The 23,741-nt window shown below is 36.6% G+C and overlaps 1 long non-coding RNA gene across 3 annotated transcripts in view; it reads left to right on the forward strand.

The window, feature by feature from the left end:
• The first annotated feature begins 1,842 nt into the window (after positions 1 to 1,842).
• The window catches only part of LOC119232797 (uncharacterized), a 180,619-nt gene continuing 158,720 nt past the window's right edge, over positions 1,843 to 23,741 (forward strand). For 2 of the 3 annotated variants that reach the window (XR_005122230.2, XR_005122385.2), the window contains exon 1: positions 1,843 to 1,973. This is a non-coding gene — a long non-coding RNA (uncharacterized LOC119232797). Of the gene's footprint in view, positions 1,974 to 22,152; positions 22,184 to 23,741 lie in introns of all 3 variants that reach the window. The other variant, XR_008550584.1, reaches the window with a different exon arrangement.

Raw genomic sequence — 23,741 nt, forward strand, 5'->3', positions numbered from 1 at the left:
CATCCAAGCTATGAGCTGAAAGAGACTCCCAACTCCAATTAGCCAAAAAGCTAAAAGATGGGAGGCAAGCAGGATAGCCATGGACTCCAGAACCAGAAAGGTTAAACCTAAGAATAACACGTCAACTGTTAATAGGAAGAGGTCTAGGCCAACTGCCCGTCATTTTATCATTTGTCTAAAACTTCCTCCTATGTGCAAACCACAGCCATAAAAGTGGGAGTCAGATTCAGTCATTTATTCATTCAACAATCATTTAGACACATATTCTATCTGTTCAGAATGCTGCTGCACTATATGTGTAATGAGATGCAGAGCCTTCAAACACATCAATATAATGTGGTAAGGAGAAGAACCTTGGAGACTTTGCAGGGACCCCAGGGTATTCTAACATTATTGCTGTTGTTTTTAAAAGGAAGTGAAAAAGGATACCAAATATTTCTTGCATGATGTCCCAGCAAGGAAATTCTTACACCTAGATTGAAAAAAAAAAAAGAAAAAAAGATTAAGTCAACTGGGGGAGTAAAGCTCTTTTGACCTGGTGACTTATCTATGCAAAAAGTCGCTTCCCTTGATGGTAGTTGAGATGCCTTGTTTGTTCTCACTTGATCCCTGGGCTCTTTTACCCTGCCCCCAACTCCCATTTGCCTGAAAACAGTTAAGAGGCAAAGCAGTAAATCAGGAAGTCTCCAAACACAGCAGGGTTCAGTTTACAGTACAGGAGGGTTAGGACTGAAAACCCAGGTCGTCTAATTCCATTTTCAAAGCTGAACATCTAATGGTGGATTATCATTAATGACAGGCAGCATGGTGTCAAAGGGTTGTGTCAGGTTCCAGACCTTTTCATGCTTTAAATTCCTATGTTTAATCAAAGGTTAACCAAATCATTGCTGGGAGCAAAACTGCTTCAAGTTTCTGTGGGTGGCCTGTCTCTTTCATGGAGTCAACCATTGCTGATAAGAATATACTTGGAGTTCCTATGTACACATGATATACACATTCCTGGACATTCATTGCTTTACAGAAACTTTAACAGCCTTCTCATGAGGAATTTGGGCTGGAGATTTAGGAAGTAATTTAATAATTTGCATATATGATTTTTAATTTGTTAAATAATTTTTTTTTTTTTTGTTTATACATGCACTGGGTACAGTCAGAAGCGCGGGAGGGTGAGAGAATTCACCAGAGCCAGAGCGGGGAGCAGAGCAGGCAGAAGGACCGAAGTACACTGCTGAGGGGAGCAGCGGGCGGCAGGAGAGGTCTGCGCGCCATGTGGGACCCTCCGCCGGTGGCCGGGGAGCAGCCTGGTATCGAACCGGCGCTGCAGAGGCTGCGGGCAGCTTCGCAACCCAGCGCTCAACCGCTGCGCCACCGGGGAGGCCCTGTTAAATAATTTTTTTAATTCACTTGGTCTAACAGAAATGTGTTCAATACAATTCTTTTTTTTTTTTTTTATTTCTTGCTTCCTTCTCAGGTCTTACTTCAGCTGCTTCTCTAAGTTACAGAAAATTTTTGGAATTTTCCAATTAAACTCCTCGTTGGGCCTTCAAAGACTTTTGAGTGGAGAAATTATCTGCAGGTGAGTTTCTGTTAATGGCTGGGAGGAAATCTTGGCTGGTTTACTTATTAAGGTTTTCTGGTACAACTGGAATGTAGGAGTTTTAATTATTTGTCATGACTAAAAGAAAATAAACTTTTCATTAACTTAAAAAAAAATTGGAGGCTTTAAAATATTTTATAGTAGGGATACCACGAACAGTCATTCTCAAACTTTAGAGTAACAGAATCACCTGGCTGCTGGTTGGAATTGTAAAATCCTGGCCTTAAACTCCCTTAGGATTATCTACTCCACTCCTGGATTTTACAGCTGCTGAGAAGGGGCCTGGAAGGAACAGAGGGTCACGCCTTGTGCCTGAAGGCACCAGCTAGTCAGCCAGCAGGGATTAGAATCTGGGTGTCCTGCCTCTCTGATGTGGGTAAGTATTCAGAGCTAAATACAGTAAGATTCCTGTTCTTAACCTAGATTGGCACGTAATCACAGCATTTAATTCATTGTGATAATTACTATATTTGCAGGATAAAAAAAGGGATTTGGGAAAGAGTAACTGTTGGCCATGACCATGGAATGTTGAGGATGGACTTGAAAATTAGGAGTTTATCAAAGTGAGTGAGTGCAATCTAGACAAGATCATAGGAAGGATAATACAGAATTAAGGTTGTGTTAAATTAAAGTGTTTGCTGTGGACAGGAGTCCCTAAGAGTCGTGCATGAGTGTGTAATGAGTGTGCTCTGTGTCGGAGCTAGGTTACAGGCCAGGGAAAAAGATGAACATGACCCAAGAAGTAACAAATGCACCACAAAGAGCCTCTTTTGGTGTGCTAAGGAATTGTTACTGCATGTTGTAGGGGAATAGTTCTGTACTTAGCACACATTAGAGACACCTGGATGGTTCTGGGAACACAGACTACTACGGTTTCTGATGAAGCAGGTTGGGGCTGGAGTTCTAGGTGATTCTGCAGGCCACAGGCTCCAACTTTGCCAAACAGTGCTGTTGTTAATAGAGAGCAAGAAGCAGTTTTTAAAAATAAAGAACATGATAGCATTTCAGCTGTGGACAGGAAATCTAAAGTGAGATCAAGAGGGTGTGCTCACCGCAGGGTGTTTAATAGCAAGACTGTAGCCTATCATACTTTAAAGATCTGATTTATGACTGTTAAATGATTCAGGAATCTGGCAACATCCCTTCTAGCAAGTAGAAAGACTCTGTAAGTACCAATGGAAGGTATTTTATTGTCAAAGAGAAGGTGTGATTAGGTCATTAGCAAAAGAAAAGGATTGCTTCTGGTAAAGTCACCTTCCCTTAAGGCAGGTCTTAATCAAGATAACCTCACTAGTCTGAGTAGGAAACTCCAGATTTGGGTTAAATTTGTCATGGAAAAGGCTGAAATTGCAATTAGATCAAATAGCAAGACTTTTGGATTTGGCATGACATGAGTGACTCCATCTTAGGCGTGTTGTTCCTTTTATTTATTCACTTTTTAAAGAACTTACATCATCCATTTCTTGCAATAAATGTTTGTAGGGACAGGAAGGGACACAATGCAGGTTTTTGATGATCCAGCAGACCGGGTAAAGGAGAAGTCAGAGTCCTCAGTGGTTTTTGCAGGTCTTTTATTGGGATTTACCCGGTACACATCAGGCAGGGGTGCTGGGGGGCTGGGAGGCCTGCAGATCCTCACTCTATCTGGGCTCTCTGGTGATCTCTGCTTCTGCTTCTCTCTCGGCTTCTGCTGGAGTCCCCGTGACACCGCCCTTAAAAAACCAGTCTCAGCCCAGGTGAATCCCATCTACCTATGCCCACACCCTACTCCAGGTGCCCACCATCAGGCATGCACTCAGGACGGCAAGGATCCATCATCTATCCTGATGGCGGGAGGGCAGAAAAGCCTGACATTTTTTCCTTACCCTACAATGTTGCATCCTGTATTGGGTTATTATCAATTTAATAATTTAAACTCTACAATGCAAAATCCTAAGCATAGGTTTTGACTTGGCTGAGTGTTAGAATTGAAGCTAATAGCATTGTAAGGAAAAGAAAAGATGCAGGTTGGTGTTCAGTGCTTGGACCAACTCTGGTCTGTAATACTGTGGAAAATTTCCACTGGAGTGAACAGAATCTTGATATACATAGCTAGCTTTTCATTAGCTATGGTGCGGGAAGAAGCCCTCATTCCCCTTAAATCTTCCTGGCTCCACTGGTCCTCCAAATCAGAAATGTTGGCGGCTTCAGTCTGAGCTCACCTTCCAAATGTAGACACCTAGATAGAACTTGAAATCCAAACTCCTTATCCCAGCTTTCCAAGTTCTTCTTCATCTAAATAACTTTAGATCCCACAACTTTCAAAAATATGCCATGTATTTTTGACAGCCTAGTTATTTTGCCAGTCATTAAAAATGCCACTAGTCCCACACTAGTGAGAATTATTCCCCATCTTTCTCCTTCCCTGTTAAGTGAAATCCTATACATCCTTCAAAACCCAGCTCAGCTTTCTCTTCTTTGAACCTTCCCTATGCTTTCCTAGCCTGCACTGATACTACAAATAGTAATTCTACAACCACAATTGAGGTATAAATCATAATTTAGTCCTTAACTATGCCTATTTCTGACCCTCAATGGTTCCTTGTCAGCTAACTCCTCAAAAATCATTTTGTGCTATGTAGAAAATTAGCAAGGTGCGCTGCACAAAAGAGGGGGAAAAGGATTCCCAAATGCTGATCATTTTTGAAGTGGAACAGTATTTGAAGTGGAACAGTAACGTGTTGTAGCAAATAACCTAAAATTAAAAAATGGAGTCACCTCAAGAGTTTTGATGTCATTCCTTTCACCCAGCCTCACCTTGTTTAGTTTATTAGTTAATTTCCTCATTTTTCTGTTTGTACCTTTTCTCACAGACATTTTATCATCATAGCTTTTTCTTTTAGGCACTTTTCTTTATTTTTGCTACTTTTAAGCTTTTGAATTGCAAACTCCCCAGCCATAGAAGAGGCAGGATTAGTAAAGAAATAAAATCTTGAAACTCCAGAATAGAGGAAAATGCTCTTTGCCTTGCCCTTCCTGGATCTGGGAACAGCTCCAACTTGGCTTAGCTCCTGGATTATGTGGCACTCAGACTTCCCTCTCCCTGGCAAACTCCCACACTCTCCCTGCTACAAAAGCATCATTTTGCAGATCATTTCCAGATCTACCTTTCTCTTTTTTTTAAAGATTTATTTATGCATACAAGAGTGAGGTGCAGGCCAGAGATGCAGGGGGTACCAGGTTTCACCAGAGACAGAGTGGGGAACAGAACAGGTGGATCTACTGAAATAATACTGCTGAGGGGAACAGGTCTGCTGTGCCATGTGGGTCAGCTCCCTGGCTGGGGATCGAACTCATGCTTTAGTGGCTGCAGATAGCTTTATAGTGATGCATCTTAACCCCTTAGGCCACCAGGGAGGCAGCCAGATCTACCTTTAAGCCAAACTTACTACTACTCCTGTCTGGAACCACATGTTAAGCTTTCAGATGTTTTGCCACATGTTTCGCAGCCTGCAAACCTATCATCATGTAGAAAAACTGACCATAATGCTGTTCTTTTCCTCAGTGCAGTGTGTCTGGCTTATCTTTGTTTGTAGTATGAGTATCACACCTGTAATTCTCATAGGCAGTCAAAGCAGGCCTCATTGTAAGTACTTCTTCCATTAATTTTTGTCTTTTACACATTGTTCATAATATTTATAATATACACACCTTTATCATAAAAGGAGAAATCTATTTAATAATCAATGTAGGAATATGGTAAAATTATTTTGTTTTGCCCGTTGAATTTGGATTGGTTTTTATGCCTACACTAAATATGGCTGTCAAAAATTCTAACATGATTCTTTCAGACACATACATACATATACCATTTCTTTACTATTATAAGCCCTTAAGTTATGACTTCAATATATATATATATATCATTATTTGTCCTCTTGGTTTTCTTCCTTTTGACTCCTGAAATTAAGACAGACATTGGCTCTGTCCTTTCATTCTTTTTAAAGTACCTCTATAATTTCATTGAAGTCATCTTGAAATTTAGTACAATTTTTTTTTTCTTGAGAAACTATTTTAGGACCTTTTGTCTGTCAAAGAAGGTCAAGAATTGACTAAACCAGCCCACTTGCAACACCTTTATTAAACAGATAAGAAGGCATTTTTAATTTTTTCCAACTTTCCATTAATTTCAACTTAGATTAACCAACCATATATTTCTCTAAATCTTTATTTAGAATGTGTGTGTGTGTGTGTGTGTGTGTGTGTGTGTGTGTGTGTAGGGGCCAAACATTGTAAAAACCTAGAAGGAATATCTTGAGATAATGAGAGATTACATAGTAGCAAAAACAAAGCTTTCCTCCCATTTCTTTTTGTGTCTTAGCATCTATCATAGTTTTGATGCATAATAAGTATTAAGTAAATATTTGTAGAAACTAGACATTAACATGAATATAATGCATGAAAACTTGAATCATATAAGTGCTCTTACTAGTTCCAAAATATATAGTATTCTTCATTAAATATGCTATAGCTTGCTACCATGTTTTGAAAACAACACTGAGGATGCAGCCCAAATATATCATGTAAACTAAATTTTGAAAAATCATCTTAATTTTTGTTTGATTTTGGAAGAATGGAATTTCTGACTTATTTCCCAAAGTCCTGTCAAAAGCATCGTATTGAGTACAATGTTTTATTTATTCTTTGGACTCTTTCTAAGGTTTAAACAGCTTGAGAGTAGGATCATGAGTCTGTTCTTGAGTAAGTGTAAGGCAATGTTTCTATAATCAGATAACTATAACATTCACATTAAAAATAAAAATAACACTGAAGTCATTTTAGGTAGACAGTTTGCAATGACTCCCTTGAGTCTCCTTAAATAATTTTACATTCTGAGGTCTCCCAAACTTTGATTGATGCATTGATAAACACTTTCTTCTGTTTTAGATAATGAAGAAACCATTGACTAAAACTAAAGCCAAGTTTTGCTTCTAAAATATGCTGCAGTGAATGTCAAACTATATCAAAGCCTAATTCACACTGCAATGCATAACATGAATATTGTACTGATCATAAATCCCGACTTTAAGTCCAGATCTTATAACGACAACTATGCTTTCAATCACTTATATTGTTGGTGAGATCTCTCTGAAGACTGACTGCAGGGATTACAAGGTCATCCTTGGTTCCAATGAGTCCCATAAACTTGCAAATAAGAAGTCCTTATTTTTCCAGGGTTTTAAGTGTCATGATAAGGAATGGAATATGTCAATAATCTGCTGTATAGTTTTCGTATCTTAGATGTCTGGATTTGATCACATCTCAGGTAATAATTTTAACTCATAATTATTTAAGGTGAGTCACTTGGAAACAAGGAGGCTACAGTGACTGCATTTGTATTAAAATTGCTTAGGACTCAAGCAAATTCATTAATTTCAACTTCTTTCAATTAATATAAATGCCAGGATAAGCAGTCAAAGTTAGCTGATTTTGTGCACTGTTTTTACTATTCATATTATTATTAATGCTTGATTGTTCGCTCCAAGTTGTTCTTTTTTTGTGTTATTTAATTGATACTGAACATCAAATCCATTCCAGACTCTAGTAATGAAATATTCAGAAGTTTTCTCTGTATCAATTGTCTGATTAAGAGACTAGAGTTTATCTCTCACTACAAGTGCCATCATCATTCCTACACTGAGAACTGGATCCATGACCACTTGGTGATTAATTACTGCTCAGCATGTACACCCTTACCCTGTTGGTGCATATACTTGATTCTCTTTGCTTCCAGCCTCTATTTTAAATGCTTTTCCTTTTCCTTCCCTCAAAGTGAAAAAAAAAAAAAATTCTGTGAAGTTCTGTCCAAGGTGTCATTCCCCTTATGTTGAATTTTCTGGCACTTTTAGTTATGTATATTATTCTTTATTTCATCTGTCATCACCCTAGCTCTCATTCTCAAAATGGCAGAAACGATGTCTTTTTCCTTTGTATTTCCCCCAGAACCAACTGCAACATTCAATATATAGTAGGTACTTTATACATGCTGGATGAGTGAAGTGACATCAACAAAATTTGTGAAAACCTCTTGTAGAGTTTCTTCTTCGTCATAAACTTAAGTTTATTTAAGTTAAACTTAACTCTTCAAACCAAGTGTTTGTTAACATGAATTATTATTGTTGTCATTATAATTATTTTTGTTATTATTATGGCATCCTTGCACTCTCCTTCCCAAACATCAGAACATCATTTTCAATAGAACCTCTCTAGAAGTATTTTGCCAAGTGCATTTACTAGGAGTAAAAAGGAAGAAATTTAGGAAACTAATCCTTACAAGCTGATAATTTAGGATTGGTTTCAATGATTAATGGCCATAACTTATTATGCAGTTTTGATATAAAAATATTTTAGTTTGGACATAACTTGAAATAAGTTACATTTATAAAAATTGTATAAAGAAAGTCAGGAAATTGCTTGGTGCCATGCATCAGATATTTTAAACTAAATCATTTTTGAAATAACCTAGATATGTAGAACTTAACTTACTTTTCTAGAAGCCTGATTTTTGTTTGCTTCTTGGACCTGGTAGCACAGCCAAAACAGGCTGTTGAATTAAAGGCACTGAAACCAAAGTCGTACTGCACCACACCTGTTAATCACTGAAATAAAAAGGCCAATTCAAAGATGTAACAGAACACTGTTGGTCATCCAAAACTGCCTGAGTTACCACAAATTAACTTATGACTCTCTTGGGAGCATCACTGCTGTGTAATCTATAGAATTAGAAACTGCCACTAAACTGCCCAGTAGAAAATGCGAACATTTTACTCCCCTTGCTTTTATTTGTCAAATGAGTAAGGGCAGGGAAATTGATGAGGGTACTAATTATTCTTGAAAGGGTCCAAGAGGAGTGGAGAACATTCAAAAGACTTCAAAATGAATCGAGGAACAGGGAATGAATTCCTAAAATTTTGAAAGGTTCATATTCACAGAGAGCAGGGTGGTGAGCTGGATAGGGCTTTCTGAATTAGAAACAGGTCTGCTCCTCTGTTGCAATCCCGGCATTTCTCTTGTGAATTAAAGCAGTGGGTGGATAATTCTTTTTTTAAATTGTGAAATAATTCTATTTTCATTTCAATGCTAAATATCTGTGCATAATAGGAAGATACAGACCATAACAGCTTTGACTAATCTTTTGTCTTCCTGGGTTTCGTGGAAATTAATGCTATTTCCTCTAAAATACCAAAAAGGAACACCATGGTAGTACAAGTGGTGAAGCCTTTCAGAGAAAGTCTCGATTTTTCATTATTTAAGCAATCCTAATGCAAATGAGCAATCCTGAGTCTAAGTGAAATTACTCTGAACTTTAACAGTGTCAAGTAGACTTTAGTTTTAAGCCACAAATGTATCCAACTTATAAGTCAAAAATTTCCCAAAAAACTAGAACAAATTCTTTGACTTAATATGCTACTGGAACTGGAAACGGTTTTAAGCTCTATGCAAAGGGAAATAAAATATATTATTACCTGCATCCCTTTTTCAATCGATAAGGCAGATACTAAAAAGTAAGGACCTGATATGGAGATTCCTTAAAAAACCAAAAATGGAAATGCCATATGATCCAGCAGTACTACTCCTTGGTATTTATCTGAAGAATATGAAAACATGAATTCAAGACAATATATACAATTCTATGAAATTGAAGCAGTATTTACAATTGCAAAGACATATGGAATCAACCTAAATCCACATCAATGAATAAAGAATAAAGAAGCTGTGGCATATATACACAATGGAATACTATTCATCTATTAAAAATAATGAAATCTTGACATTTGCAACAAAGTGGACAGAACTGGTGGGGATTATCTAAGTGACATGTCAGAAAATGAAAGACAATTACCAGATGGTTTACTCATATGTGAGTAACTGATATAACTAGCCAAAGCAAATAACAAATAAAATGGTAAAATACAACAAAAATAGTAACTCTAATTCTATGGGAAATGGTGGTTACCAGAGAAGAAGGGGAGAGGGATGTAGGGGTATGGATAGAGGAGATCAATTTGATAGTGTGATGGCAAGGGAAACTTGTGGTGGGTGGGTGAAGCATATACAGTGTGAATATGTTCTCTTAAGATCACATACTATTGTAAACTAATAATAAATTAATAATATGTGATTTAAAGAAAAATTGAAGAGAGCAAGGTCCTGGAAACAGGAAATATCTTGGGAAAACAGGCACACATTGCCTTAAGAGAAAATGCCATGGGTTCACTCTCTCCAGGTGTATTTGCATTTTAATTGAACATGATTAAAGAGAAACTTAAAAGCTTAAGAAAAACTGAGAACTTGTTGGGAAATCAAGTAGCATGCCTGGCATTTTGGATGGAAATATTTAAATGTGTGTTGGAATGGGATGTGCTATTCGATATCCATAAAGTCATAACAGTGAGATTGCAAAAAAATTTCAGTGAATGTTTACTATTTACAGAGCACTGGTGTAGGTTCTATGGCAACTTGTACTTGTCCTTGAATTGCTTATAATTTAGTAGTGAAAGAAACACATGTCAATCTAATGAGAAAATGTGTAATTTAAGATGCAGAGTAAAAAGCAATGTCATGTGAAAGTATGAAGATAGGAAAATCCTTTCTCCACTCTGAGGTTGTGAAGAAAATTTATAATTAAACAGGCTGAGTTTTTGGGTTTGTCTAATTGTAGAACTATGTTTTACTGCTATTGAATTACCCTAGAGTTTTTTGTTATTGATTTAATGGTGATCATAAGCAAACTTGAGGAATCCTCTTCGGTTTCTCACCTACTATGTCACCTGTTAACTATCAAGACCCTCTCATGTAGGGTGATGTTAAAATAATTGATTCAGTACAATGGTTGGTTTAGTGGCCATCATTTCTTTTATTCATTATAATGTTTAAGCTACCTCAGGAATTCAAAGAGAACTGGGTATATCCTGATAAAAGGCTAGGTTTGGTTTTAAAAGAAATGACCATGAGGAGTTATGGTTGTATAATCCCATTGGAACTGAGGAAATGTCTTGGAATTATACTCAACTAGGACAGACAAGACATATTTTTTTCCCAGAGGCTTGCCAAAACTTGTTCTAGTTCAATGCATTTGACCTCAACTGGGATTGTGGCTCGATAAAATGGAGTCGTACTGTCTCAGGTTCTTGGAAATAAATGTAGATCGAGAGTACCCTCTGGATATGCAAGTGCCACTGAGAATCATGTCCACTGTGCCCAGCAAGCCAGAGCAGCATATTTTGTCCAAGGATGCCCTGATCTGTATTTCAGAAATGCTGCCAAAGGCATTCAAGGGAGTTTAAATGCTCTGTGGTTATTCAATTTCACAACCACTAGGTCTTGGATTACAGGAAATAATATCTAAACTAGGACAGAAAAGCTACAATAGAGACAATCCAATAAGGATAGTGACTGGAATCTTTAAAGTGGGTTTTGTTTTTGTTTTTATTTATTTTTGTTGTTTGTTTACTAGAGAGTTGTTGAATTGGACAAACCTAGGTCAATAGAAAAGCCTGGTATACCAACTATCTCAGGCAGATTCTTAACATTGTTTTATTTTATATAATAAATATTCACTGTATTAACTTGTGTACTGAGAGTTAATTACATATCTGTGTTACTTTTTCTTTTCAATTAAGTCTGAAGCAGGAATTATAGGTTTTTTTCTTTTACTATGTATTATATGATTATTGTTTTAATTGTGTTTCCTCAAACCTATATAATTTGGATTTATCAAAAATTGGCAAAATAAAAAGGTGGATAAAAGGAGTTTCTCTTTTCTCCCTACAATATATACTCTTGGTTCTTTTGTCATAGACCGTCATATGAGTGTAGGTTTATTTCTCAGCTCTCAAATTTATTCCATTATTATGTGTGTCTATTTTTATTCCAATACCATACTGTTTCAATTACTGTAACTTCATGTTATAGTTTTAAGTCTTGATTTGGGATACCTCCATTTTTTTCTTTTTGTCAGGATTGCTTTAGCTATTTAGAGTCTTCTGTGTTTCCTGTATATTTCAGTAATGAATGGCAATCTCACCCAAGGCAACATACAGATTCAATGTAATTCCTATGAAAGTTTTAATGGCATTCTTCAAATAAATAAGATGAAACAATTATGATCCACTCCAAACTGCAAGCCTAAGACAATAATGCCTGGGAAAAGGAAAGTGATATATAAAAATTGCACTGGGAGTGGTTGCTACCAACTCTGTGGTACAGCATATCTAGGTTCTAAACAGAAGATCTGAATCTAAGACTTGAGGCAGACCAATTTAGTCACAGTGATATGAAATAAAAAGAGACATAAGAATTGGATGGAGAGTAGGAAACTGGATTTTTGTTCCAACTCCACAAACTCTTTACTTAAAACTAAGCATTTCTCTGAAGATGGCCTCAGTATTCCCCCTCTGTGGCATGGAAGCATGAGGGAGTGGTGCTCAGTGGAATCATAATGGAATCCCCTGCAGAACTTAAAAAAAATACTGATGTGCAGGCCCAGTCCCCAAAGACCCCGATATAATAGTCTGTGATATGATCTGGACATCAGGATTTTTTAAAGCTCCCCAGATTCTAATTTGCAGTTAAGCTTGAGGACTCTTTATTAGAATTCACTTTGGAAAATGGTATAATTTAAGGGTTGAGGAAGGCTTCCTCCCCACACATATATATGTCCATTACAAACCTGTCAAATTATATGATAGTAAATATACAATAGTTCATCCTTAGAGATTCATTCCATTGGGTTTTAAAACCTCTCCAGTACTTCTTAAAATTCATACACTCCTGTTAACTGTGACACCTTGATTTTAAAATAAATATATCTTACCTAGAATCATTTAAAAACTAATTTGGAAAGAATCTCAAAGGTCACAAGTTCAAACTAACAAGTATTTTTATTGTGATTTTATAGATAAGGAACTGGAATTCAGAGATGTCTTTCTTCAATTTTAGGCTTTTATATAGCTTATATTTTGGTGTGGGTATGAGGAGGGATTTTAATTCACTTTTTACACATTTTTTTAAAATAAGATGTTTTGGATTGTAATTACAGACCCATGCATATTTTTAAAGTCATCTGTGCTTTCATGGGTCAATCTATTTTCTTTTCTTTTCTTTTTTTTTTTTGGACCAGGGATACCAGTAAATAATGTTTTAGCTTTTAATATCTCTCATTTATCTAAATAAGCATTTCCTGCTCAGTCTTATCATTGCCCTGTGATTGTTTCTTATGATATACCTTTCACTCTTTCTACCTTTTATCTTAATCCACAAAGTCTCTGCTGGCCAAAGAGAATATATCATTGCCAAATTCAAAAGCAAAAGATCTCCCTCTTATATCAAAAGACATAAACAGCTGTCATGTAATGTACATGTCTGTTCTCAAAAAACATGTTGGGCATTTGGCCTGTCTGGGAATCGTTCGGGGTTCCACAGGGTTGAATGGATCCAACTCTACAGATTTATAACACATTAAATTAATCAATCCCTAAAAGTAAAGTTCTAGTCTGTTTAAGCTTTGACTATTCTAATTGAAGCGTACCCTTTCTCTCCCCTCTAATCAGCATAGTCCTGTCTGAATCAAACTATCTGAATCAAACCCAAGTATCCTAGTACCAGATGCTAGTAAAATAATATTTGCAAAGGTATGACTTCATCAGGGATTCCTTAGGAAGAAATTCTAAGGGACTCGTACAAGCAGGAGATTATGGCAATATGTTTATTACATTTGTGACCTAAATTATAATTGGAATCACACAAGTCCTTTTGTCAAAATTATATTGCTGGCTTACTTCTCCATTGGGGTAAAGCAATCATTTTTTTCCCTACAAAGAATAACTTCAAAGAGTTAAATAATTAAAAAAAATCTTCATAAGCCTGATGTTTTTCTTATATAATCTAAAGCATAAGAGTGAGTGCAGTGTTTGAGTATATTTTGTTTACATTAAGACATTATTTACATAAGAAACCTTGCTACAAGATACTGAACTGAGAAACCAATTGTTGTTACATGTTCCAATGGAGAGAAAAAAAACAATGGCTTAGGATTTTTCAAAAATGTGACCAAGATTTCTCCACAATGGACCTCATGCAATCATTTTGTAAATAACAGAATTAGAAATAAAAATCTTTAATGATGCCTGTTCACCAAGGAACAAAATGCATTATTTTAACTTGGAAAATTTCTTAACGTGATCTAAAGTGCTACCTTTATAAAGCATAATATTTAAAATATCTCTGGATATTTGCTTACAATCTTTTAGTTTTTCCTATAAATTATTGACTGTGAATTTCAATTCTCAATTCTCTCTCCTTCATTTTGAATTAAATTATGTACAAAAGATGTGCCAATAAAATACAGTAGATCACACGAGAGTTAAATAACAGTAATCAACACAGAATGAGGTAATAGGCATTTCCTAGTTCTAGCCTTTACTCCACCACATACTAATTGTGTAAAAACCCAATATTTGCCCTTTTAAAAAGTTCTCTAGTATCATCACTTATAAAATTGAGTGAGAACTAATGATGCTATATGTAGAACACTTTGAAAAGTGGCTGACAATATGTTACTTAGGAGAAAATCCTTTTAAACCAAAATGTGTCAATCCATGGAGATATGTTAAGGAGTTATTACTAATTACCCCTTTCGCTAAGGATTCTCTCAGGTTTTAGTTTCTCCAGAACAATATTCCCTCAAACTTTGCAAAACCTAGATCTCGTCATTTCCTCCTCATTTTTGAGGTCTCGGTATTTTATTACGTGGCTGCATTCAATTTATCATCATAAAAATATTTTTCTCTTTAATAGTCTCATAGAATCATGATATTTGATATTAGAGGAACATTACAGAATGTCTATTTCTGCAGAGTAAAGTGTATGTACATTTGTGTACATTTTGTTAAAAGAGCAATATGTATTTGATACAATTTATTATTTAAATATAGCAGTTTTATTAATATATAATTTATGTACCATACAGTTGACACACTGAAGTGTACATGCCAATAGATTTTCGTCTGTTCATAGAGTTGTATATCTATCTCCACAATGAAACTTAGAGCATTTTCTTTACCCTAAAAAAAATCCATAGGCATTTAGTAGTCAGTCCCCATTTTGCTCCAACTTTACCATCCCAGACAACCATTAATATAATTTCTGTCTAGGGCCTCCCCCGTGGCGCAGCAGTTGAGCGCTGGGTTGCGAAGCTGCCCGCAGCCTCTGCAGCACCTGTTCGATCCCCGCCTGCTCCCCCGCCACAGGAGGAGGGTCCCACATGGCGCGCAGACCTCTCCTGCAGCCCGCTGCTCCCCTCAGCAGTGTACTTCGGTCCTTCTGCCTGCTCTGCTCCCCGCTCTGGCTCTGGTGAATTCTCTCACCCTCCTGTGCTTCTGACTGTACCCAGTGCTTGTATAAATAAATAAATTTTTAAAATATATATATATATAATTTCTGTCTGAAAACATTTCCTTATTTTAGACATTTGACATAAATTGAATCATATAATACATATATGTGTATATATGTACACCTATACATATATTATCTACTAGACATCATTCAATTAATGATAAATAAAATGTTATCTTTATATACTGTATTTTATTCATCAGTCATTGTATGGTAGATATTTGGGTTGTTTTTACTTTGGAGTTACTATAAATCATGCTGCCATTAAGCCCTTTATGAAGATGTCTTTGTGAGGACATGTCTTTTCATTTCTCTTAGTTGTATTATTAGGAAAGATAGTGCCAAGTAATATGATAGGTCTACATTTTAACATTTTGAGGAACTACCATATTGTTTTCCATCTTTTTACAATCCCATCAACAATTAGTGTTATAATTTCTCCACATCCTTAGCATCACTTATTATCTAGCTTTTTAATTCAGTTCATTCTAGTGGATATGAAGTGCTACACAATGTGGTTTTGACAGTGTCATTCATTTCCCTGATGGCTAATGACACTGAAGGCTAATGCATTTCCCTGATGGCTAATGCTTACTGACTATTAACATATCCACATTGGAGAAATATCTATGCAATTCCTTTATCTACATTTGAACTGGTTATTTCATCTTTAAAAATAACTTATAAGGGTTCCTTTTTATTTTAAATACAAGTCAGTAATCAATGCAAAATCTTCATGCATTGTGTGTGCTAACTTTTCACACACTTGATGGTACCTTTTGAAAACTAACAGGTTTTAACTTTAATGAAGTATAATACATCGGATTTTCAGTTGTTGGCTGTACTTTTGGTGTCATGTCATGGTAGGATTTGTCTAGCTCGAGCCAAGAAATTTATATATAATTCCTTTATTGATATTTTCAGTATTTTTGTGGGTATTTCTTGAAGACTTACCTTATATACCTGAACTTGTCTGACTCTATTTCAGATTTATTATAACTTTATTCAAATGTGATATAGAATCATTACTCTTATGTAACTCTTATCTCTTCCCCTTTTTCTGTTATTACCATACAACTTGTATCTACATGTGTTGTAAGTCCATAGTAAATTTTTATATTTATAGCCTTATTTCATGGAAGCAAAAGAAGTGAAGGTAAAAAGTAGTAAATATTTTTATATAACCTGTTATATTAATTTCTTATTCTCTTATTTCTCTTCTTGCTATGTATTTCAGTTATGTGATATTATTTCCTTTGTTCCTATTCACTTCTTTCTTCTGTTTTTGTTAAATATATTCACAGATCATAAGTCAATACTATGATTAAATACCTTTTGTTTTATGTGATTGCTCTTTAGATCAGTTAAAAGAAGAAAGGAAAGGAAATATGTAATTTCTAGTGTCTTTTATAATTATCTACTTAATTATCTTTTGTGGAGTTCTTTGTTTTTTCAGGTGGATTGAATTACTTTCTGGTTTCACTTGCTCAAAGAAACTTCCTTTAGTATTTGTTGCAAGGCAAGTCTGCTAGCAATACTTTTTCTAGTTTCTGGTTGTCTTGGAATATCTTTATATTGTCCTCACTTTTTAATAGTTTTACTGGATATAAGATTCTTAAAGTTATTTTTTTCTTTCAGTAATTTTATTATGTCATCCTACTGCTTCTGAGCTCCATTATATCTAATGATAAGTCAGTTATTAATATTATTGTTCCTTATATGTGATGAGTTATTTTTCCTTTAGCTTTCAAGATTTTGTTCTTACATTTAGCTTTCATTATGTTTGTCATGATATATCTGTGTATGAATCTCTTTCTGTTTATCGTATTAAAAAAATCTTTGCGCTTAAGCATATTGAGTAAAATGTGTGGATCAGTAGTCATCAAATTTGGGTACTTTGGTTATTTTCTCTAACCTTTTCTCTTTCCTTTTGGCTCTCCTGCTATATGTGTGTTGGTGATATTAGTGATGCCTCACATTTCTCTGATTGTTTATTTCTCTTCATCATTTTCTGCTCTGTTCTTCAGGTTGCATAATTTTTTATCAACTTATTCTCAAGATTGCTGATTCTTCTGCCAGTTTGAATCTACTTTTAAGCCCTTTATCTGAGCTTTTAATGTCAGCTCTTGTGCTTCCAACTCCAAATTTTCCATTGATTCTTTTTTACAATTTCTATCACCTTACTAATGAGAGCATATTATACTTTTCTTCTTTAGTTATGGTTAAATAGCTTCTTGGAAATGTTTGTCTATTAAGTTTGGCATAAGGACCTTTCCATGGGCCATCTCTTGTCTCACTTTTTTCTCTTGTGTGTACATCAATTTCCTGTTCTTTGCATTTATCAATTTTTGCTCAAAACTAGATGTTTTAGATAATATATTTTAATTGTATATGTTGCCTACTCCTCCTTTTCTCACCTCCTCACCTCCCCCCCAGCTATTACTATTGTTTGTCTGTTTGTTTAGTGACTTGGCTGGACTATTTGACTAAAAATGTGTCTCGCAGTATGGAGTCTCTCATGTCGCTTCTTAGAGGCCACAGCCTTGGATGTGTACACACTCCCCTGCTAGTTTAGGCAGGGTTCTCTTTAGTTGCCTTTTCCTCTGATCTATGTCCCACTAGCTTCTTCTTTTGGCATCACAGCCAGCTGTTAGCTTCTGCTTAGTGCTATCTGATTGCTCTGTTGAGGTCAACAATTATCTGGTTCATAAATAGCTTGGATCTGTATCAGTTCAGGTATCTTTAAAGGGGCATTTTTTTTTTTTTATGCCAGGCTTTGAGGTCTGTTCTGGATCCCAGGAGTGCTTTTCTTAGTTGACTCTTTTTCTGGTTCTCTCTGGTGGACTCACTAGCTTAGGATTCAGTTGGTTGCTCTCATGGAGCTCCCAGACCCCTCTTTATTTCTTACCACCAAACTCTTCATGGTTTTCAAGAATGTACTTAGTGTTCTAAATAAAGTCAGGTCCTTGGGGAGAGTTCTGGGGCTCTTTGTTATTATGGCCTTCCTCTGCCCCCTAGGCAAAATCTCTGAACTCCTATTCCAGAGCTGGAATTACAGTCCTGCTTTATGAACTGGTCACTCAGTAGGGACAATAGTGTCTATTCTCTCAACTGACTTATCCCAATGTGGACCCTCTGCCATACAAGTGAAATGGTTGAGGTAGTCTGGAGCCCCAATTTTTGACCTTTCAAAGATGGAGTAGAGCTCCTGCCCTATTAGAGGGAACTGGATGGAGCAAGTGTCCTTAAAAATATACTTCATCATCCATGAATGATCTTAAGCCTTTCTTAGATAGTATTCACCATCCATTAAAATGTTTCCTATATATGTCTCTATTTTATTCTTTCAAAAGGACAGTAATATTTAGTTAGTTCTCAGTGTTATCAGGGTACACATCTGACCTAGAGGGATCTAATAATTCATTGCTTTTAGGTCAGCAGTATAGACTGATAACCACTAAGTATTTTTCCTCTCAATTTACACTAATAAGCAAATGAGAATGCAGTAACATTCCCTGCAAGTTACATAATTCTTATAAATTTGAGATAGGGTAGCATCAAATGTGACTCTATTCTTTCCTTAAAATATCAGGCTCATAGTGGTATTAATGAAAATACATTGATCAAAATAACTAACAGTCCATTTCATTTGGGAGAGGAATCAACTCCTACAAGAGAATAATTTTACTCTCGTGTTTTGAAGTGATATGTAATCATATTAATTTGGTTCAGAAATACATTGAAATTACGTGTTGTCTGCCATTCTCCCTAAAAATACATTATGGACTAAAATAACTTGCAGTTTTTTTTCTGCCATGAAAGCAAAACTTTCTAACTGAAAACTTTAGAATCATATAACATATATTTTATTGGTGGGGACAGGGGTATCTTAAATATGGAAAGTCCAAACTGGCATTTTTCTAGAGTGCAGAAAGTTCTCATTTTTCAGACATGCCCTTATTCTGAACTTCTCTGAAATAGCACAGTCAATTGAATGTATTTGACCCTATCAGTTTACTGAAAATTGAAACTACAATATACAATCATATAGTTATATTAAAATTTGAAGATATTTATAGCCCTCTAGATATGTATCAGCATTAGCAGGGGAGTGATAGTCCACAGATTCAGGAATTCAAAATCTTCACATATATATGAATGGATAGAGCTACTGATTGAAAATATTCCACCTGTTATTATCAACTCCTGTGTGAGTCTTCCTTTGCAAGCAAAAACATGGGAAGGTCAAAAAAATAAAGTCATAATAACCAATGTTAAAAACCCCAAATGTAATGATATTTAAATCTACAGATTTTTAAATAAGAATTCCGCAGATATAGTTTATAAAACCAGCTGTTAGCCTATATCTGCTCTGAACAGGGAAAAGAGAATCATTTACCAATTTTGTTTCAGGTAATTGCTTTCATCATAGTTACTGAGGAGAAGAGAAACTTTTCCAAAGTAAACTCACAATAGAGACAGTCTTTTCCTTCAGTGAATTCCACAAAATATGTGTTTGACAAAAGCTCTATCCAGTCGCCCCGCAACACACCATGCTCTGCCAGCAAGTCTTACCGAGCCAATAGCCAAGGGCTAAAACAATAGAAATTCCTCCAGGCAAGAATATAATACAACTGATCCTAACCTAGTGGACAGTGTTTGATGCTATTGACCTTTAAGAGGTTTAATGTTTTGGTTTGAGTGGTTTTATGAGCTTTAATATACGAATTCATACATTTTGCTTGTGATATTTTTAAATAAGAATTCTACAGATTTAGTTTATAATACTAACTTGAAAAGACTGTTCTTCAGAGAACAGAACTGAGCAAGAATGCCTGCCCCAAACATCTGTACACTATTGCACTTTCCTGAACAAATCAAACCATTCAGAGGCTATAAAACAAGAATTAATATAAAAATGTATGTAAGGAAGACACATTTCTCTTTTCAAAAGCTTATTCATCCAGGATGATGCTATTAAAAGAAGGTTCATGTTAACAATAAAGAACAGGAATAATTGTGTGGTTCTCTGTGGTGGGAAGGCCCAGACAAATGGTGGTGAGTTAGAATGATGGAGACCCAGAGACTAGACAGACCACAAGATTGTCCCCTGGGGGTTTATTTGAGTAGAAATAATGAGAAGATAGCTACACATATGTGCCGAAGGCTCATGGTAAACAGCTGGCAGACATTCCAGTTAGTGAGGAGAACCTGATGCTGAGGTGGACTAGGGTTATAGGCTGGGCAGAGCCTGGAGATGGTGGAAAGGAATGAACAGCAAGAAACACACAGAAGTTAAAAAAGCAAAATGGTCCAAATCTGGAAGTGGAGTTAAAGCATGGACCAGGGGAGGTATATCCAGGAATAAATCTCTGAGGCCTCAATAGACCATGTCTTCTAGAAAGACTGATATATGGGGAGACTCAGAAAGTGAGGACAAAGTCCAAGTGATTCTGATTCTGAAGAAAGAATTCTCAAAACAAACGGGAAGGAGAAACTTCTTCCTTTGGCAATCCATATCAGAGCCTGCTCAGGGAAAGTTACACATTTATTCTGCCATATCCAAACTCCGCTCTGCTATAATAAGCCACTGTAACTGACAGAAAAGCTTTTTATTGCAGAGGTGTGTTGGGGAACATAAAAAGCGGGGTGCTAAAAATCATTGAAATAGAGACTTTGTTATAAAAAAGCAAGCAAGGAGCTCAGTACAATTCCTGAGAGCAGTGTCAGAAATACAGATTGTATTTGGGTTTTGTAAATGCTTGTGTTGTATCAGGCAGTTAGATATAACAGGAAGCCCATGTACCTCAGTATCAGTGTGAATGATGTTCAATCCCAGGTCTGCCACACCCCACAGCCATGTCTAAGCTCACTGACTGTTGTTTTTCTACTACTATAGATCCTCACTGCCATAAGTTTAGAGAAAAGTATACATCTGGTGGTCCAACGTGGTATTCCAAAAGCAAATCTTCTATACCTTAGTTCTTTTGTTGTTTATAACATCTTGCCAAACAGCTGGAAATTTCCCCTAAACTCACTTTTTGGGGTGGGACTCAGGTGAAGGATGCTGAAGAGGAGGCAAAAGAAATTGGTGAAGAGGGGCCTCCCTGGGGGCGCAGGGGTTAAAGACAGCACTATCCAGTTATAGGCAGCTATTGCAGTAGGAGTTCAATCCCTGGTGGTCAGGGAGCAACCCACATCACACAGCAGACCTCTCCTGCCTCACCCGCTGCTTCCTCAGCAGTGTATTTCAGTAGATCCTCCTATTTTGCTCCCTACTCTCTCTGGTGAACCCCCCTCATCCCTCTGCACCTCTGGCTTACACCCAGTTCTCATATACAGTTCTTGTATGCATAAATAAATAAATATTAAAAAATAAAAGAAATTGGTAAAGAATTGGGAGTTGGATGGGAGAACCATGATTATGAACATAGGTTTTTGGCAAGTCAGAGAGGGAGGTGCTATGGGGTGCTGAGGATCTTGTGTAAACCCCAACAGACAACTGTTCTGAAATGGCTAGCAGTGGCTCACTCCCTGTATGTCCTCTCCAAGTTCCAGGCACCTCCTCCCATCTGTGCTGAGGGTCTCTTTATCCCTCTCTTCCCTGGCTTTCTGAAGAATGAATTGTTGTTTCAAACATTAAAAAATAATAAACATCACAAATAAGATTATAATTACCAATCAAGATAACTGCTAAGTTAGAAAGGAAGAGGTTGCCTTGAGAAAGTATAATGGGGATCTAATTTCATTATGAGAGGTTAGAGTTCAGAAGTGGAAAGTAGAGTAAGTAATAGGTTAAAGGGTTAAAAAATAGAATAAAAGGGGTTTCTAGGCAGAGGGAACAGCATAACTTCAATTTTAGGATCATTGTGAAAATAACGCTAAGAAGCAGTACTAGTATCTGTTCTCCAGAACTAGATGGGCTTGAAGACCAATTATTTAGGAATGATTTGATGCTGACAAGCCTTTTTAAATAAACCTACAACAACAACAACAAAATCCTAAAGAATTAGATCATTAATATAAAATGAGAAATTAAAATACTTTAATACAATTACATGTATAAACATAGAAGTACATTTCTGTTGTGATCTGACATATTTAATCACTCTCCCCAGGTCTCAGCAGAAGAAAAGGGATGAGATAGAGGTAAGAAGTCTCAGTTATGTTCCAATGGTCTTCCTCCAAATTCTCCTACCTCCCACTAATGTTTAAGAATATTAGATGCTCTCACATTTTACCAGTACAGCACTGGGAATCCTGTGCAGACTCTTGCTTGTGCTCCATGGACTCGACCTCTTCCTTATTTGCCTGGCTAATGAACCCTAAAGCAGCAGCTGTCCTGTGTACTCACCTTTAATTCTGCTGGGGTTGGCCAAAGGCCTATGGTCACCAAGGGAACGCTTTGTTAGCCTGTGATATCTGTCTTGAGGCAATTCATTTCTATATTGAGGGCCCTACTGTCTACACCTAGAAGAATGGCTTCTGTCATTTTAGAAGTTTCTGGCACGACTGCAAGAAATTGTCATCATTGCAAGAAATTGTGACGTTTCTTCTCTCACCATTTCACAGAGATTACACTGAAAAATAAACTAGATTTCACTCATGTCTGTAGAGCTCCTCACATGAGGATTAAGTCATGAGTCCTTTGGCACTCTCCAGGTAGGACAAGTCCAAGTGACAAGTGTAATAAGCATCAACAAGGTAAAGCCTTGCTTTTCCTTATGCTTTTCTGAACAGAAATGCTTCACCCCTAATTACCCAAAACATCCATTAGTCTTAGTGGATATTTGGTTATTGTGAAAAGAGAAAGCAAGGTAATAGTTGGCCCATGAGATCAAAAGAGATGACTATTGTTATGCAATTAGAGTTTTGAGATTCCACAGAGCCTTTGCCTCCCCCCACCCCCCTTTTAGGTTATAAGAAGTAAACTCAGCAGACACACTATGTTGTAGAAGGCATGTTCCATCTGGGGGTTGAGAAAAGATATGATTTGAGGAAAATAAGAAAAAGGCCCAACACTTCTCAGGCTTAGTAAATTTGTGGGAAGGAGAAATGAAGAGAAAAATGAAAGTGTAAGACAGATAGGAATCTTTTGATGTCATGTTTGTGGTGAAGAGGAGAGAACACTGGGATTGGCAAGGGAAATGCTCAAGAGAAGGGCTCTGCATGCTCCAAAAAAGGTCACCTCTGGAACACTCCCCAGTCACCAAGGTGGGATGTGGCCACAGCCATCTTAGGTGATCATGTGGAGAAAGACCTCAGAGGTTACTGACTGAAAAGACTCTGGGATCTGAAGCAGCTGAGAATCTGGCAAGGAAGTTTGTCACATTATTTTGATTTTGTATGAAGGTTACTGAGTAGCCTACAAGGTTAAAGGTCAACTAAGTTAGATGTTGAAAGGTCTGTCTCCCAGCAAAAGAAGTGTAAGGTTTCTCAGTCTTGACCATGCCAAGAAAAAAACAGTTCATACCAACTCAAGATCCACTAACGGCTCTATACATCAGCTGCAAAGGATAGTAGGGCGCACCAGGGCAACATAGTAGGACAACATTGTCCTAGAGCTCATTGTGACAGACAGAATTGAGCCTGAGGCCCCATTCCTTCCCTATCATTCAAAGTCGTGTGCTCAATATTCCCTTTTCTATGTGCTCAAACACTAACAGAGAGAAAGAGTGACAGGAGATGACATTTGAATGACTATTTT

Source organism: Talpa occidentalis, unplaced genomic scaffold (genome assembly GCF_014898055.3).
Source record: "Talpa occidentalis isolate TD23 unplaced genomic scaffold, MPIMG_talOcc4v2.1, whole genome shotgun sequence".
Lineage (NCBI taxonomy): Eukaryota > Metazoa > Chordata > Mammalia > Eulipotyphla > Talpidae > Talpa > Talpa occidentalis.